The sequence below is a fragment of the Megascapheus bottae genome, chromosome 19, assembly GCF_031878675.1.
Source record: "Megascapheus bottae isolate mThoBot1 chromosome 19, mThoBot2.hap1, whole genome shotgun sequence".
In the NCBI taxonomy this organism is placed as follows: domain Eukaryota; kingdom Metazoa; phylum Chordata; class Mammalia; order Rodentia; family Geomyidae; genus Megascapheus; species Megascapheus bottae.
The window spans coordinates 18,518,041-18,535,472 of record NC_143527.1 but is presented as its reverse complement, the minus strand read 5'-3'; the positions used below and the strand labels follow the sequence as shown (position 1 = coordinate 18,535,472).

Below are 17,432 nucleotides of genomic sequence, written 5' to 3'. Positions count from 1 at the left end.
TTCTCTGGCTGGCTGAACCCTATTCTGCCCACCCACCAGTGCTGTTTTGCCCATTCTCAAGCACAATGGCTGTTTAGAGGTCGTCCTGTGACCCATCTCTTCTTGGCCAGAAGCAATGTCCAGAGCCTCCCCCAACCCAGGCCTTCTTCCCACTCCTGAATCCCCACTTTGAAAACTCTCCTTACAGGCCATGCAGACGCAAGATTTCTTCCAGGCCACAGCCCAGCACCCACCCTAGCTTCCCCTCCCAGCTCTGCCTCCCCCTCCCACCAGCCAGCCTACCCATTTCCTCTGCCCTTTTCACCCTTTGGCGCCAGGACCAGCTATTCTGAGACTAGCCCTGAGCCTTCCCCCTTCCAGCTGCTCCTTTACTGGGGCCTCCATTTCTTGCCTTCCCTCCCCCCTCCCTTGGAGTTAATTTACACACACACACACACACACACACACACACACACACACACACACCAGTCTAAGTAAAGTATAAGCCTACAAGCCACTGTATTTCTAGGTTGTGTGTGCAAGAGAGAGAGAGAGAAAGAGAGAGAGAGAGAGAGAGAGAGAGAGAGAGAGAGAGAGAGAGAGAGAGAGAGAGAGAGAGAATATGTATGAGAGAGAGAGAGTATTCCAATAGACATTTTTCAAAGCAATCTTTTCCTCTTTGCTAGAAACAATGACAATCTCAAGGATGAGCCATGATATGACAAGATGGAGCCCTATTCTGGTCACCTCCGTTTCTTGCTTCTTTTCTAACTCAGCAGCTGCTGAGATTCAAGGTTCCTTTTAGAAAATGCAAGGGCAATGACAGCAAAGCTTATGAAATTACACTGAATGGTATGTTTGAAAAGATAGTTTTCTGTGTTGGGCTGGGTGAAAAGTTTCCCATAAAAGCAGCCACAATCAGATAAAGACCCTTCCACATCAAACAGTTTTAGCAGAGTTTCAGATTCCTGCCTGAGAAGGGCAGGGAGGGAGGAGACCACAGAAAGGAAAAACAAGTCCAAGTACTCTGATTTGGCCTTGATGGCCAAGAAAACACATTGTGAGGGCATCATGCTCAATATTTGCTTCACTGAGCTTATCATTAAGGAACCAAGGGCAGGTCCTGGCACAGAGCCTGGGGTGGGTGTGAGGGGGCCAGGGAGAATGTCAGGCTGATAAGCTGACTTGGACCTTCTGGTCCAAGGCTCCTGTGACAAGGTCCTCTGGAAAGCTTTGCTTGCTGTGGGACAAGTTCCTGAGGTCTTCTCATGGCAGCTTCCGGATCCTGAAGGGTAACCACTTTGTGTTTGACAAATTCATGGTTCATATGTTAGAGTTTCCACGGACAATACAAATATCAAGGGGAAAAAGGTGAGGAATTTTAGTAAATAAAAGTTAAAGTCTTTTATGGGACAAATATGTCCCAATCCAGATGAAAAAACAAGCTACGAGAAAACGTTTGTGCTATGTATAATAGGCATAAGTTTTAAGTATGTAATATACAATGAATTCTTAAGAATCAAAAAGGAAAATAGCCAAGTATAAATGTCCACTGAAAGTATTTAAACATAGGGCTGAGGTGTTGCTCAATGGTAGGGCATTTGCCTAGTATGTGCAAGGCATGGCTTCTATCAGCACTTAAAAAAATAAAAATTGAACTGCTGCTCCACAGTATTTTAAAATATAAGTGCTAATGAAAAATGGGAGCAGGAGAATAGATATTTTAGAGGAAGGGGACTAGGTTAACAGAGCTAGATTTAGAAACCTAGTCACCTGTCCTAGGACATGTTCCCATTTTAGACAGGGTCCTGGTAAATAGGTAAATGGAGATTGCATCAAGAATGGTCTCGTGTCTTTTGCATCCTGCATAAAAAAATAACTATTTATGCTTTCTTTCTACTCTGAGCAGTTCCAGAAAGCTTATCTACCCTAACCACTGGAAAATTGATGAGAAAATAGAGTGCTGCTGGGCTCATTTTCCAGTTGCGGAATTTTCTGCCCCCAGCAGGCTTGGTAAGTGTTCTGACCAGCCTGGGATTCCTGCTCTGTCCCTGTGGGCAGTAGGAGAGCTGGATTGTCTTACCCATACCATACAGGATCTGCTGTCCATGTGACTGCATGAGGGTGGCACAGGAGGCAAAGAAGTGCTTTCATTCTCTCTCTCTCTCTCTCTCTCTCTCTCTCTCTCTCTCTCTCTCTCTCTCTCTCTCTCTCTCTCTCTCTCTCTCTCTTTGTTGTTGTTGGTCATGGGGCTTGAACTCTGGGCCTGGGAGCTGTACCTGAGCTCTGCAGCTCAAGGCTAGCGCTCTATCACTTGAGCCATACAGCCACTTCAGAGAAGTGCTTTCATAGCACAGCCTTCATGATTGGGTAAGGGCTGCCCTGCTACGTAATGCCCCTCCCTGTACCCTAGGCTTGGCTTCAAAGTCTTTCATGTACTGTAGGACCCCAGGCCTGTCCTGGCCAACGCAATTTGGTCAACTAGCATTTTATTTTTCTATGTGAAGGGGTGTCTGGGCCCATGAGAACTGGATAGGAACCCTTGTCTAGAGAGCCAGAAGGTTGAAATGAAGATCGGGGGTCCCGAGGTTCCCTCCTTCCTAGAGAAATGTTAGATTGAGGATGGCAGAGAGGGATTCATGACAGGCACGTCAGGCCAGGGGTAGCCTCAGGAAAGAGCCTTTTTCCATCTGTTCTCTCTCAGGTTTTGGCTAATGGGTTGGGAGATAAGGCTGCCCTTCTGCTGGCCCTCAGCTGCTCAGAGGTGGTTGAGAAAGCCCTGACATCTCAGCAGAGGAAGTACATGGGGACTCTCACATATCCACACACTAATTCAAGGCATGGCTCCACATTAAGAGGCCTCTCTTAATGGCCTCATGCAGCCAACTTACCTTGTCCACTTCCTCCCTGTACTGACAGGTGACAGAAGCCTTATTTGCTATGTGGCTTCTGTCCAGGCAAGTCATGGGTGTGGTGTCCCCTGGACAACCAGCAGCAGCTCTTTACTTCCTGATCTCATAACTGCTGCACCTTGGATTGTGAGCATAGCCCACTAGCAAACTAGCACTGGCCAAGCTGAGAGAGGAGTGGGGTATCAGCTGCTTCAACCTAAGAGGTGCAGGCCCTAATCTGCTGGATCTGGGCTGTAAAGTCCACTTGGAACTGAGTTTCCCTGGTTTTCTTCTGGCCTTGCCTGAGCCTATGAGGTGCCATTATCCAGTGCTCTCAGACCCAGGCACAAGTTAAACAAGTATGCTGGTCTTATGGCCAACATCTGTGTTCCTTGAAAGAAATTTGCATGGCTCTGGCAGCTCTTGGGGAAAGCTGTTTGAGATTAGGAGCTCAGCTCTGGGCTGAGACTTGGGCTAGTCCCTCCACTTGGGGAAGAACATCCCAGGAACCAGTCCCACCCATCGCCATCTATTACCAGATTCTGGGGGTTGATCTCAGTCACAATGTGGCTGGAGAGAAACTGGAGGAGTCACCTCCCAGGATGAGAGAGACTGAAAGTATCTGAGGGCAGAGACCTCATGAGGAGAAGTGACCTCATCGTCACACACTTTCTCCAGCCAATTGTTCAGTGGACTCAGCAGAAGTTTACAGAGGCACTCAGTGTTGGCTTGCTGCCCTGGACCCTAGGCACATAGGTGTGTGTAAATAAATGGCAGGACCATTGGAGATTAGCTACCAAACCCAGAACCCTCACTGCTTTGTTTGGTGTAATGGCTCTGCAAGGCAGGTAAGAGTGGTCCAGTAAAGGATGAGGATATAGAGGCCTAGACCAGATTTGGAGCTCAATTTTTCCTGTGCCTAAAAATCCCTGGGAGACTCAAAGCTGAATGAAAAGCAGCCCCAGCTCTCAGGTTGTTTGTACCGAAAGACAGACAATTGTCCACTAACTACCTGTGACAAAACTCAGGCATAGCAAGCCTGCAGAAAGCTGGGGCCCCCATGTACAAGTGGCAGGTAGAATGAGGGAGAACATCCTTCATTCCCTTGGTACTGAAATGTCTTCCTTCCCAGCACCTCTTAAATATCACCATGCCACCACTAATAGTTACCCAGAGGATGGAGTGGGCCACAGTGAGGGAAAGGCTGCTCTAGGATGTTTAATTCTCAGCAGGAGTGGCAGGATTGGAGGAATGGGAGCTCTAGCCAGCATCTGCCTGCCCTCCCTCCACTAGCAGTCTGGGAGATTTTGTAACCTCCTGGCCTCTATCAGCAGGGACCCAGGGAGAGTAGATAAGTGACTCAGAAGGATGCACTGGTCACATTGCTACAGAATTCTTATTTTTCCCACATACTTAATTGAAGTGATCCATAAGGCCCTGGGGAATGGCCTTCACTGGGCCCTTTGCTGGGCCCTTCACTGGAGTAGGGAGGGAGAACAGTATGCGTGTGGGGATTCTTGGTGGGGGAGTCTCTCAAGGAGAGAGACTTAGACTTGCAGCAGCACCCCAGGCTTGCTATCATGGGGTGGGGTGGGAATGTGAATAGGCTCTTTGCATTTTCTTCTTTCTGGGTCACCCATTCCCACCCTAAGAGGAGACACTTCTAGGGCTGCCTGAATGTCATGGGCAGAGGAAGGGAAGCCCAGAGGTTCTTTATGGCTAGGAGAAGAGAAGCAAGGGGGACAAGATGCCTAACTGTAAGACCCCCCAGGCCTCAGATTCTGCTTCTTATGCTCCTTGATCAAGGCCAAATTTCTCTTCCCAAGTTGATCTCAAGTTTTGTGTTTGCCCGTGATTGGAAAAGTCCCACAGAGTCACAGACAATGGATCTGATACCTGATGAAGAGAACCTATAGATCCCATCCAAGTGTAGGAAACAAACCATTATTGAATTTCCACTCCATGCTGGTCCCGTGCCAGTGGGAAACATACACGTCAATTCTCTTTTTAATGTTGCCACCAGCTCTGGAAAGTAGCCGTTTCTATCTGTACTGCCCCCACTTGAATATCATTTCTTCTTTTTTTCTTCCAGTCCTGGGGCTTGAACTCAGGGCCTGGGAACTGTCCTTGGGTACTTTTTTGCTCAAGGCGAGTGCTCTGCCACGTGAGCTACAACACCACTTCTGGCTTTTTCTGAGTATGTGGCACTGAGGAATTGAACCCAGGCTTAGTGAATACTAGGCAAGCACTCTACAGCTAGGCTGTGCTCCTGGCCCCTTTTTCTTTGGTAGCTGTAGGTATTGAACTCAGGGCTTGGATGTTGTCCCTGAGCCTCTTTGTGTGCAAGACTAGCACCCTATCAGTTGAGCCATAGTGCCCATTTTTCAGTGGTTTATTGGAGATAAGAATCTCACAGGGACTTTTCTGCCTGGGCAAGCTTCAAAGAGAGATGCTCAGATCTCAGCCTCCTCAATAGCTAGGATTATAGGCATAAGTCGTCAGCACCTGGCTTTGGGCGTCATTTCTTATATGTCTTCAAAGCCTCAGCCACCTCTTACCATCTTCAGGATAAAATTTAGGCTCCTTCCTACCCACCTTTCCTACATAAGCCATCCTGGGACTTGGTCAGTGTTCCATAGGTTGCCCTTATTCAGTGCTCCCAGAGCCCACAGTGTCCTCCCCCCCACCCCCACCTCTTACCAGTTCCCAGGCTTGTTTAAAGAGGCACTTACTTCAGGCTCTAGTTCTACCCTTACATGGCCCAGTGAGAAGATGTACCTCTTTAAATGTTGCCCTAAGTACTTCTACTTCCTATTCCTGGTTCTTCCCCAAAGTTCCTAGGCCAACCTTTCCTTCTCCAAAGTCCAAAGCCCTTCCTGGTAGCTCCTTCCTCTGAATGGGGCCAGTGCTTTGTGTCTTGATTCCTTGTATGTGTGTCCAATGCCATGGGGCAGAGACCCATGTAAAATACAGAGCTTGTATTTTACATCTCCTATCAGTCCCCCCTGTTCTCACCTACTTGCTACCCCTACCAGCCTGGGAATTCCAATTCCTCTTTTAGACAAACAGTATATAAGTTATTCAAGTTTTATTTCATGTGAGTGAATTCTTCCATAACCCAAGTGTAAGAAGAGGCTTCCTAACTAAAACTAAAAGTCTAGAGAAAAGGTAAAACTAAATAAATTGACAATGCAAAATATTTTAATGGTATGACTATCCTCATAAGTAAAGCCAAAGTAATTGATCATTGGAAGAGAATATTTGCCATATAAATTATAGAAAAAGGGTTAATGTCAGTTGTTTATGAAAGTCTCCAAGTGTCTCTGGCTCATGTCCTAGCTACTGGGGAAGCTGAGATCTGAGAACCAACATTTGAAGCTGGTCTAGGCAGACAAAAGTTAATGTTTTTTCTCTCCACTTATCCGGCTAAAAGCCAGACATGGAGGTAGGGTAGGTACCAGCTGCAAGAAAAATACCCAAGCTACAGCACAAGGATCTAAGTTCAAGCCCTAGTATCAGTACACACTAGGTAATACATAAACTCTTTAAACTCGTAAAACGCTCAAGTTTTACTCATTACAAGAAAAATGAAAATTAAAACTACGTTGGGATACCTTTTCATGCCCACAACATTGTCAGAACTTCTACAAGTGGACAGTACCCTCTGTTGGCAAAGCTGTGGGTAAGCAGGCAGGAATGCAGACTGCCACAGTCCTGAGGGAACCCAGCAACAACGGACAAAACCACCTGTGTGCCCCTTCACTCTGCAATCCCACTGAAATTGAAAATACAGGCTGTCATAGAACAAAAGTTGAATAGACTGGTCTATAAATACAATGGAGTATTATGTGCCTATGAAAAGGAGCAATGAAGCACTTAATAACGTGCTGTGAGATAAAGTTTCCACAAGAAACTACTACATAGATTAAATGTAAAAACATAAACTGTATAACCTTTTATATAGGAAAGGGAAAATAAAGAAACACTATTTTTTTGCTTATGTTTACAAAAAGCAGAAGTGTAAGCAGAAATGTAAGGTAAGCTGGTTATGTATAAGGGAGAAAGGGTCATGGGAAAGGCTGCTGTGTGTGTCTTCATACCTTTTTGTATACTTTGACCTTTGAAATTAGGTTCTGCATATTTATAAAATTAAATTAAGTAAGAAAGGAGAAGGAAGGAAAATTCCTAAAATGAAAAGCAAACTGGAAAAAAACTGAACTTAATGACATTCTAAATATATACTACCACCAAGCTGAAGGGCAAAGGGGAAAGTAAACAAGTAAAAGAGGAGGAGGAAGAGGACAAAGCAGATGAGGAAGAGGAGGAGGAGAAAGACAAAGAAGATGAAGAAGTTAGAGAAGTAGAGAAGGAAGAGAAGGAAGAGGAGGAGGACTAAACCAAACAATTCATGATCTTAGAAGGATGAGGTAGAGGAAGGGTGAGGTGAAGCAAGGTAGCTGTAGTGGTCTCAGAGAAGCAGCTCACTACATTCAGATGAAATGAAGGAGCGAGTGAATGTGTGAATGAATGTGTTGATGAGCTGAGGGTCCAAGTTTCACCTTGGGCCTATGAAATTGTTCAGAATTTTGACAGAGGCACAGAATTTCTAAACTAGAAATATGTGAGGGCATATGGATGTATATATTCATATTTACATGTGCATATGTGTGCATGTTTATGTATGTATGATACATGAAGGTTTACATATATACACATGTACATGTTTCTTAGCACCAAGAAGCACAGACACCCACCAGCTTTGAGCACACATGACATTCAGATTTTGGTACTGAATTCCATTGGCCAGCAAGAGGAAATAGAGCTCCTGAGAGGAATGGCTGACTCTAAGACTAGTACAGAATAGACACAGGGTGGTCTGCAATCTCTTCTTAGGTAAGAAAGAACCTGTTCTTCCAAGCGGAGAGATGGTTCTGTGATACTGTTGTTCCTGATCAAAAACCAAAAACCCTGATTCTTAGTGGATAGGCAGTGTGTGTGTGTCTTTTCTTTGAGTTCCTGTATGATCCAGCAATCCCACTCCTGGGCATTTACCCAAATGATCACAAACAAAGCCACATTAAAGGTACCAGCAAACTATGTTCATTGCAGTATTAGTTACCATAGCCAAGACACAGAATCAACCAAGACGCCCCTCAGTAGATGAATGGATCAAGAAAAAAATGGCATATATATCCAATAGAATTTTATGCTTCCATGAGAAAGAATGGCATTGCCCCATTTTTAAGGAAATGGAAAAACTTGAAAAATCATATTAATAAGCTAGACCCAAAGAAACATAGGCTCCATGGTTTTCCTCATTTTGTAATAATTAGTATATGTCTAGGATAGTCCTAGAAATGGGACAAAACAGTCTTAAGAAAATGGGCCTCAGCTTAGGCCTGCCCTGATAAGAACTCTAGGCCTGCCATATCTGTGCCATGGTTTGGGGGGCAGAGTGTTGAGCCACTCTCCACCCTTCCCACTTGGTGAGGCACCCCCATTCAGCCAGCCAGCCGGCCAGCCACGGAGCCCCCTAAGTGGAGATGGAAGACTGAAAGAAAGGCAGAGAGATCACAGCCCAGGCAAAGTGGCCCCTCACCTCACCTTGCTTTCTGCACTCCCTTTTCTCCCTGTGCTTTCAATCCCAGAGTGACAGCTCCCTCTTTTAACATCTCTGGGTGCTGCACTGAGTCTCACAAGAACCCCACATCTCACACTGGCTTTTAGGTCTCATCTCCCTGCTGGGACACCTGTGGAGAGTGCAGTGCCCTTCCTCCAGGAATGTTTGGAGTGTCTGTGCAGAAGACCCCATGTCTGGCCTGCTCTATGAGGGGAGTACACCTCAAAGCTGAGCTCAACCAAACGAAAGCTAGGGCTGCCACTGTCAGCCTCTCTTTAGAGTGTACTGCTCCCTGTCACTACTTTATTTCATCTGTTCACCAGTTGCTGTTAGCTGAGAAGCAGTACAAGAAGGGAATTAAAAGAGGGAAAAGTTAGTGGAGAAAAAAAAATGCCTTTCTTCTTGGCTAAACCTTTTGTTAGGAACTCTCTGGAGCCTGAGCCAACAAGAAGAACATGTGGCAGAGCCTGTTCTTCAAAATTAGTTCTAAGAGACACTTGGGGCTTTTTATTATTCATTCTATTAAAAATATTAGCTAATGTTGGTGCCATAGTCAGAGCAGGCCTGGCAACCTCTCTGATGCATTGTCTACTTGAAGGTGGGAAGCCCTTTCTTGAGAGACCTCTGTCAAGTTCATTTTGTCTACAGCCTATGTCAGCAACACTGGCAGGTCCAGAACAAAGCAGCAGAGCAAACAGAGTGCCAGAACTTCTTTGCTTAGGCTTTCTGGTGCTGGAACCTCTAAATGTGGCCCTGCACTTGCTAGGAAAACCTGGCTGATACCCAGGGAAGTGGGGGGCTCTGCACCTGACTTGGAAGTGGGCAGACAGCATGAAGACCAGAGACCTGGAGGCTTAAAATTCTGAACTGCTTTCCGACCTTGGTCTTTATTTCTAGAATGAGCAACACAATATGCCCAAATTCCTGCTCTCCAGTGGGAAGACAACTCTGGCTCAGCATTACTCAGAGCTCTAGCATCACCCAGAGGTGTCACCGGGGCATTTTAATCATGCCAGAAGATGCCTCTGAGGTTCTTAAACTTGACCTCTTCTTTGAGGCCTGTGGGTAGGACCCCAGCTCCTAGATAAAAGGGTTTCCTGAAGTAATAAGAATGGCTGAGCAGGGACTAGGCCTGGAGGCCTGGGTCCAAGAGTGAGTGGATGCATGTTTCCAGCTACCTGCAGCCACTGGAGAAAATGAAGATCCCCAGGCTAGAGTTACAAGGGGGGCTGCATAGGAGAGGTGAGGTGTGACAGATGGTTCGGCTTGGGGAAAGAAGAGAGAGCTGAAAAGGGTGAGGAGAAATGTGGATAAAAGGTTCAAGGCCAGGGTGTCAGGACCAAGCATCTGTCAGGGAACAGGTCAAAGGTGAGGTACAAGTGAAGATCCTTCATCTTTCCTTCCATTTCCTTGAGCAGCCCTAAATTCAGTATTAATCTCCCAGGACCGATCTTGTTGATGCATGTTGATTTCCTGCACACCTGTTCGAGGTTCCGATGAAAATGTATTATCAAACCACTCCATTCCTCTGGTGATTACCATGGCAATCAGGCGTGTTCACCGGCAGGGCAGCTTTCCTCTTGAAAAGAAGATTTGGCAGATAGACGCTTTCCTGTCACTTATAAGCTTGGAAGGGGGGGTGTGGTGAGCACAGGGTGGAGTGAGGGATGAAGTCCTTGCGTGGAGAAGTCCTTACAGGCAGCACAGCTCCAAGGGTGGGCTTCCTGCAGGGGTAGGGGCCTCTTCAGGAAGACTGGGGGGATGTGATGAAGGAAATAAGTCATGGGAGGAAGCCTTGGTACGTTATGCTGTCTGCACACCTAGGGACAGCTTTGCAGGATCCTGCATTACTAATCCCCCTTCTCCCCCTCCAGTGGAGGCAGAACCAGCTGAACGACTCCTGGGAGCACCACTTGGATGCTATCATTATGGCTACTGGAAGTTTCCAAGAGCTCCAGAAGCCTGCTTGGCCCCAGACTGCCTGTACTATTTACTGGCTGTGTGACTGTGGCAAGTCAAGCAGCCTCTCTGTTTCTTTTCACTCCTAAAAGACACACCAAATGTTTTAGTGCACAAGGAAGTTCTAAGGATTAGTGAGTGAACACATGTGAAAGGTTGGAATAGTGGTGCCTGTCACACACCAAGTGCTTAAACAGGTCAAGCATTGATCCTCCAGGTCACCCCTCCATTGTCACAGGGAAGGAGTTGAAGCCAGTTACCAGTGGAAAGCCAGGACCCAGGGTAGTGTGGACCGCAGCTCAACTGGGCTTGCTCTCTGATGCTGATTCTAAGTAGCCACTGTTGGGTACCAGAGTGCAAAAGACTGCGTAGCACATGGAGAAGAGTCCTCAAAGGACACCTGGAAGACCTTCCTGGGATGTGGTAGAGCCCCTCTGCTCAGCGGCTGAAGACAGGAAGGACAGAGGAGACCTCCTGAGTTCTGCACACATCTCCTTCTCCCAGCATCCCCAGCTACCCTCCCTGAACCAGGAGGAGACCAGGCCTCAAGAGCCCAGAGGTGCAAGATAACGATGGTGGACAGGTCCTCTTTCAGCTCTCTTGAGAGGATGCCAGAGTGCTGGCTTCTGGCTGTCCTGCTCAGTGGCTGGGGACAGGAAGGACCATGGGAATTGTCACAACTAAGCCTAGTCCATCTTCTGACCTTCTTGCTCCATCTGCAGACCTGGAATCTGAGCTGGGGGTGGGGGGGCCACCCAAGGCTCTAGCCACTCTCTTCCCCAAAGGACGGAAAGGTCAACTGTGATGGTGGGCTCTCACAATTGTCCTATGTGCTGGATCTTGTGCAGCCACGGTAAGGACAGTGATGGATATGCTCTTTTCATAGAATGATGCTAGTCCTTGTGGCACTGTTTTACAGGGCCACAGATGTGGAATCAGGCAAAGTGGGCCAGGAGCTGCTGCAGGCTCTGTATTACAGAACTCGCCCACCGGAGGCAGTGACAGGCCATTATTCTGTGTCCTGCAAACTCTGCAGAGATAAAGAAACGACGCCAATTTGATCCTTTATCTGGTTGAGGAAAGATATTATTTCAATCAAGATAATAATTCTATTTCTCCTGCGGAAATGAGATTTTTTTTCAGACCTCATGGGGGTACCACTAAAATCCTTCTTGGGTCTGGAACAGGTCATGCAGGAGTTAGAGGATGGAAGACTGAAAGCAGGCGCTCATTTGCAAGAGGAAACATATGTAGGTTACTAAGTAAGTTCTATTTGGACAGTTCTAGGCATTAGACCAAATCTGTGAGACCAAAATTTGGAAGATATGAACACAATGAGAGCTGGAGAGCCTGGGATCAAATAAGATACATGGCCTTGCCTTTATAAAGGCAAGGATGACAGGGAAGATTCATGGGCTAGCTCCAGCTGTGACAGGACCTTAGAAATATTCTAAGGTGGGGACATGGGGACTAAGGTTCAAGGCCAGCCCAGGCAAAAAGTTAGCAAGATCCAGTCTCATACAACAAGCAGGTGTGGTGGTGGAATTCCAGACATTTGGGAGGTAAAGGTAGGAGATTCATGATCATAGGCCAGCTCTGGGCAAAATGCTTGAGAGTTTACTAGAAAAAAATAAAGTGGAAAAGGACTGAAGCTATGGCTCAACCTGTAGGAAACCTCTCTAGGAAGTTTGAGGCCCTGAGTTCAAACCTCATTATCTCAAAAAAATGGAATGAAAAGTTTGTATCCTTTTGTCCCATGGTGTAGGTTTGCCGGTGTCATTTTCCTAAACTGCTTTACTTTAAAAATACAAACCAACAAACAACAACCAAAAAATTGCACTACCTACAATAGGGAACTTCCCAGGAAAGGATTCCATGTCCCTAAATTGTATTCAAGCTATGTTATCTGATAAAACCATAGGGACAATTCACAACAATAGAATAACACAGTCAAACTCAATGCACTTTTGAACAGAATTAAATATTGAGGAGTTCCAAAGGCCAAAATATAGTATTCTCAAACATGTGTGGTTGCTTATTATAATTTATTTTTGCTGGTGCCGGGGTTTGAACTCAGTGTCTAGGCTTTCTCCCTGAGTTTTTTTTCTTCAAGGCTAGCAATCTGCTACATGACCCACAGCTCCACCTCTGGCTTTTTGGTGGTTAACTGGAGATAAGAGTCTCATGGATTTTTCTGACTGGGTTGTCTTTGAAGCTCTGTTCTCAGATCTCAGCTCCTGAACAGTTAGGATTACAAGAATGAGTCACTGGCACATAGTATGATTAGTTTTAAATAATAATTATTGTATATGATCAGAAATAGTTATTTGCAATTCTATCACTTGTTTTTTTTTAGTAATTGAGGAGTTTGAAGATGTTTGAAGCATTTTTATGCATTCTGAACATTCCACTGGGATCTCACTCAGTCTCTGAATTGTTCTCACTCCAAAGAAGAGGCCCATTTCAGCCCAGCTCCTTCCAGAGTGGCCCCAACAAGCAGGGGCTGAGAAAGTGGTATCTTTCTCAGTATGACATCAGACTGATGCCTAGACCACAGAGATGTTTTTGTACTTAAACTCATGATAGATAATGAAAAACTCTGGTAAGCATCTCTAAGAGAAAAGCAACATGGGTCCAATGATGGGGAAGAGACATCATGACGATGACGATGATGATGATGATGACGATGACGATGATGACAATGTAATTTTATAAAGAGGTAACAATTTCCTGTCATGTTATGAGTGCAATGTAAGAAGCACTGTTACCCTTCTGTCATTTTATGGGGCTTGGACTCAGGGCACAGGCGTTGTCCCTGAGCTCTTTTTGCTCAATGCTAGCCCTCTATCACTTTGAGCCACAGTGCCACTGCTGAGTTTTGAGCGGTTAATTGGAGATAAGAGTCTCATGGGACCTTTTCTGCCTGGGCTGGCTTTGAACCAAGACCCTCAGATCTCAGCCTCCTGAGTAGCTAAGATGACAGGTGTGAGCCACTGGCACCTAGCTACTGAGTAGACTTTTTTTTTTTTGCCAGTCCTGGGCTTGAGCTCAGGGCCTGAGCACTGTCCTTGGATTTTCTCAAGGCTAGAGCTCTACCACTTGAGCCTCAGCACCACTTCCGGCTTTTTTCTATGTATGTGGTACCAAGGAATTGAACCCGGGTCTTCATGCATGCTAGGCAAACACTTTAACCACTAGGCCAAACTCCCAGCCCCTGAGTAGACTTTTTATGGGAGACTTTTCAATATTTTCAAATAAAAGGTCACGAGACTATATTACCTTTTTTTTGGTCAGTAGTGGGGCTTGAACTCAGGGCGTGGGCACCTCACCCTGGGCTTTATTGAGCCACAGTGCCATGTCCTATTTTCTGAGGGTCAACTGGAGACAGAACTATCATGGACTTTCCTTCCCCAGGCTGGCTTCAAGCCACAATCCTCAGATCTCAGCCTCCTGAGTAGCTAGGATTAAGGTGTGAGCCACTGGCACCTGGCATGGCTATATTACCTTTTAAGATTAAAATTTCAGTTATAAAAGCACACATTGTATTCAATAAAAACAGTCCTTGGTATTATATATTTCTACTTTAATTTCTATACACTTAAATAGAAAAATTTCACTGTAATGAAGATGACTGCCATCAGGTCAGGTGAACCTGACATGTGCCAGGAGCATGACAGTAAACAGAGCCTCAGGTCTGTTCCTGCTGGAGCAACTCTTTCCTGGCTATGTGGAGTGTGGCATTTGGCCTTCACCTGGACCCCTTGCTCTTGGTTGAGGTGATACTGTAGAAGCAGTGCCACTAGTAAGACTCTGGGGCTGTCTGGCCCTTGTCTCTGAACTAGACATCACAGCAGTACAATTGGTGGAGCCAAAAGTCACTGAGCATCCATCCTTACCCAGTGTCTCCCTCCCTCTCCTCTCCCTGTCCTCCCTGGCCAGAGCTCGCCTTGAATACTAATGGAAAATAACTGGAACTAGACATACTCATTTCCCCCCTGACAGCCACATCCTAGAAAATGATCAGAACTGCTCTTGCTGCTGACCTTCCTGAATCATTCCCACACCCCAAACAGATCCTGTAGCTTTAAAAGAGATGGTGGGTGACTGAGGGCTATCCTGGTATAAACACATCTGCTGACACAGATACTGTGAAAACTCCCAATCTTGTAACTCAAGATAAGATTACTCTCTCACTCTGCCTCCATCTTTGCAAAAAGAGCTCCCTTCCCTGTTCTCTTCCAGCCCCTACCATGAAAATCAAATCACCCTTGACCTCTAACCCACCTCATTTTTCTGCCTGATTAAAAGGAACCCAAGCTGAAAGGGTGCATATCACATTTGCTTCAGCTGGGCTGAAGAAGACTAGGTTTTCATGGCAAATAAAACCTGTTGGTCTGTTGAGTTTGCCTTTCTGCTCATTTTCTTTCCTTGCCAGCACCTCCCCATATTCCAAATAAAGTAATGTTGGCAAAGAGTGGTCTCTGGTGTCTGAAATGCATAAAGCCTTCTGTCTTGGGGACACAATCATAACCATCTCTCTACCTGGTGGAAGATCATCCAACTGACATATAACCCAGGAAAGCACTGTCAAGAACAGTCTGGCTTCTAGAATAGAGAAAATTCCAATGGTGGGAACTCAAGGACCACTGGATAATCAGTCCACTTCCCAAGACGGGTGAGTCGGAGCAGTGCCAGCCCTAGATGGGCTTGTTCCATAATCAAAGAGCAAAGTCCAGTTAGGTATAGTCAGGAAAGTCAGTGTGAGTGTTTGAGCTCAGTTACTCAGAGAACTTAAGTGAAGATTCAGTGAGTTCAACGTTAGTTTGTGCCAACATGGACATCTTTGGGATTCTTTGAGGCAAGACTGTCAAGTATGCTGTAAGTTGATTCTGCTATGTATATACCAGTTATTGCAATTGGTTCTAGAACTTGTCAGCCTTTCCTCACTGTCCCTGAACTTTGATGCTAAAAGCTAGTGCTCTACCACTTGAGCCATAGCCCCACTTCTGGCCAGCTTTTTGTTGGTTTATTAGAGTTAAGAGTATCACAGAATTTCTCCATACAGACTGACCTAGATCCTCAGATCCTAGCCTCCTGGATAGCTAAGATTCCTATTAAATAAATAAATTCCAGGGCCAGAGTTTGGCCTAGTGGTAGAGTGCTTGCCTAGCATGCACGGAGACCCTGGCTCAATTCCTTGGTACATACATAGAAAAAGGCCAGAAGTGGTGCTGAGGCTCAAGTGGTAGAGCTCTGACTTTGAGAAAGTCCAAGGACAGTGCTCAGGCCCTGAGCTCAAGCCCAGGATTGACAAAAAATAAATAAATTCCAGATTCCCCTCAACATGGGCACCACAGCTCTAGAGAAGGGTAAGTGGACAGTTGGTGTGACTGTCCAATTGGAGCTCAGTGTATATTCCCTTTGGTTTCACAGGTGCTGATGGCCCTTTGATGCTGCTGTTCCAATAATCTATCCAAGGCATACAACAAGCACTTATCTCAAAGGCAATCTCAACTTTGGTGAAAAATCCATGCATCCCTTTTTGCTGATGGAACAAGGAACTGTAGAGACTTAATTTGATTTAGATAGCTGTATCTTGTTTCTTTCTATCTGAGCCATTTATGTGGCTATTCCAAGCCCTTTGGCACATTGCCCAATCCCTCCAATCCCCCTCCCTATCCATAGACCCATAGCTATGCTACCATCCAGGCTGGCCTCTGTGAACTCCTGTTCAGGGCTGTTGCCCTACTCCTGCTTTTTAGGAAAGGCCTCCCTTTTCCTGATCAAGTCTTCCTTTCCCTGAAGTGTTCCTTAATAATTCACCATCTCCAGTGTTTCTGGATGCATGGCTAACCCCATGCATCTTTCTAGAAAGCTCTTTAATCGTCTCATATTCAGATTATTTTTTCTTTGCACACAGAGCTGAGTGCTCTTCCAAAGTGAGCCTGGGCCTTCTGCATCTCAGGGTTTGCTTAGGACCTGTGGGTCATGCCTGACCCTGGTGATTAATGAGCTTCTCAGGCAGATGACAGCATTGGTATGTATAATGGTTCAGAGTTGACCATATGGTTAACTGGCCTCCATGAGAATTTACCAATCAAAATCAAGCCAACCTAGTAGCAAACAGAACTGCACAAATGCACATCTCTCACTTCCCAAAAAAATCCCTGCTTCATCCCACACTAATTCACAACTCAAGGGAGTAGTTCTCTCTTGCCAAGCCAGTGGGAATGTTCTCCACTTAGAAGTCAGAGCAAGGTTATAACATTGCCATTTGGTCCCACAACACGATGCTTTACATGCCTGGGTCTAGCCCCATCCACCTCTAGAAAAACCCAGAACTGATTGCACAGAGGTTGAGGCTTTTTTCTCCTATCAGGGAATCCACCCACTTTCCAGAAACATTGTTAAGCCACAGAATTTGACAACTAAAACTCGTACTCACAAGCACCCACGCCTTACTCTTCAATTTTAGGCCACCAGTTTTCCTGTAAACCTGTTCATTTCCTGCAAAAAGAAAAAAGGGATGGACAAGCATGTTAGCATCTGCTCTGGGTATCTCTCCTTCAGTGCTTTCCTGGGCGACCTTGGGCTTCTGCAACTTCTGCCCTCCCCTTCTCTGGGAACATAGTGTTGAGTGGGTGCCCCCACCCTGCAGGCCTGTGGGCTCAGTCCACGCTGCTGCCTCCCACTCCCGGCGCCCTGCCAGTCTCAGATTGACCACTGCCTCCAATTCCCTGAAGGCACTGGGCTTCTTCCCACTCCCAAGCCAGCCAGGCCTCCGCTTCTGTAGCATGGGGTTGCCTAGCAACCACGCGCACTCGGCTCTGAAGGCCCTCCTAAATTGGACCTCACAGCACAGGGCATCTCCTTGTACAGCTGCCTGCATCTTAACAATCTGCCTGTGAATAATAACACAATGGTAATTGCATTCATGGACCCCCAAACTACGTTTAAATAATGTTCAAGAGCTGACACAAACC

General features: G+C 46.1%; 1 protein-coding gene across 1 annotated transcript in view; it reads right to left on the bottom strand.

Annotated features, from left to right (window-relative positions):
* Zbtb7c (zinc finger and BTB domain containing 7C) overlaps nucleotides 1-17,432 on the bottom strand; it is a 280,314-nt gene that overhangs the window by 100,766 nt on the left and 162,116 nt on the right. Inside the window, exon 3 of the mRNA XM_090353133.1 lies at nucleotides 16,895-16,956. The gene's annotated coding sequence lies outside the window, so the exon portion shown is untranslated. The remainder of the gene's footprint in view (nucleotides 1-16,894; nucleotides 16,957-17,432) is intronic.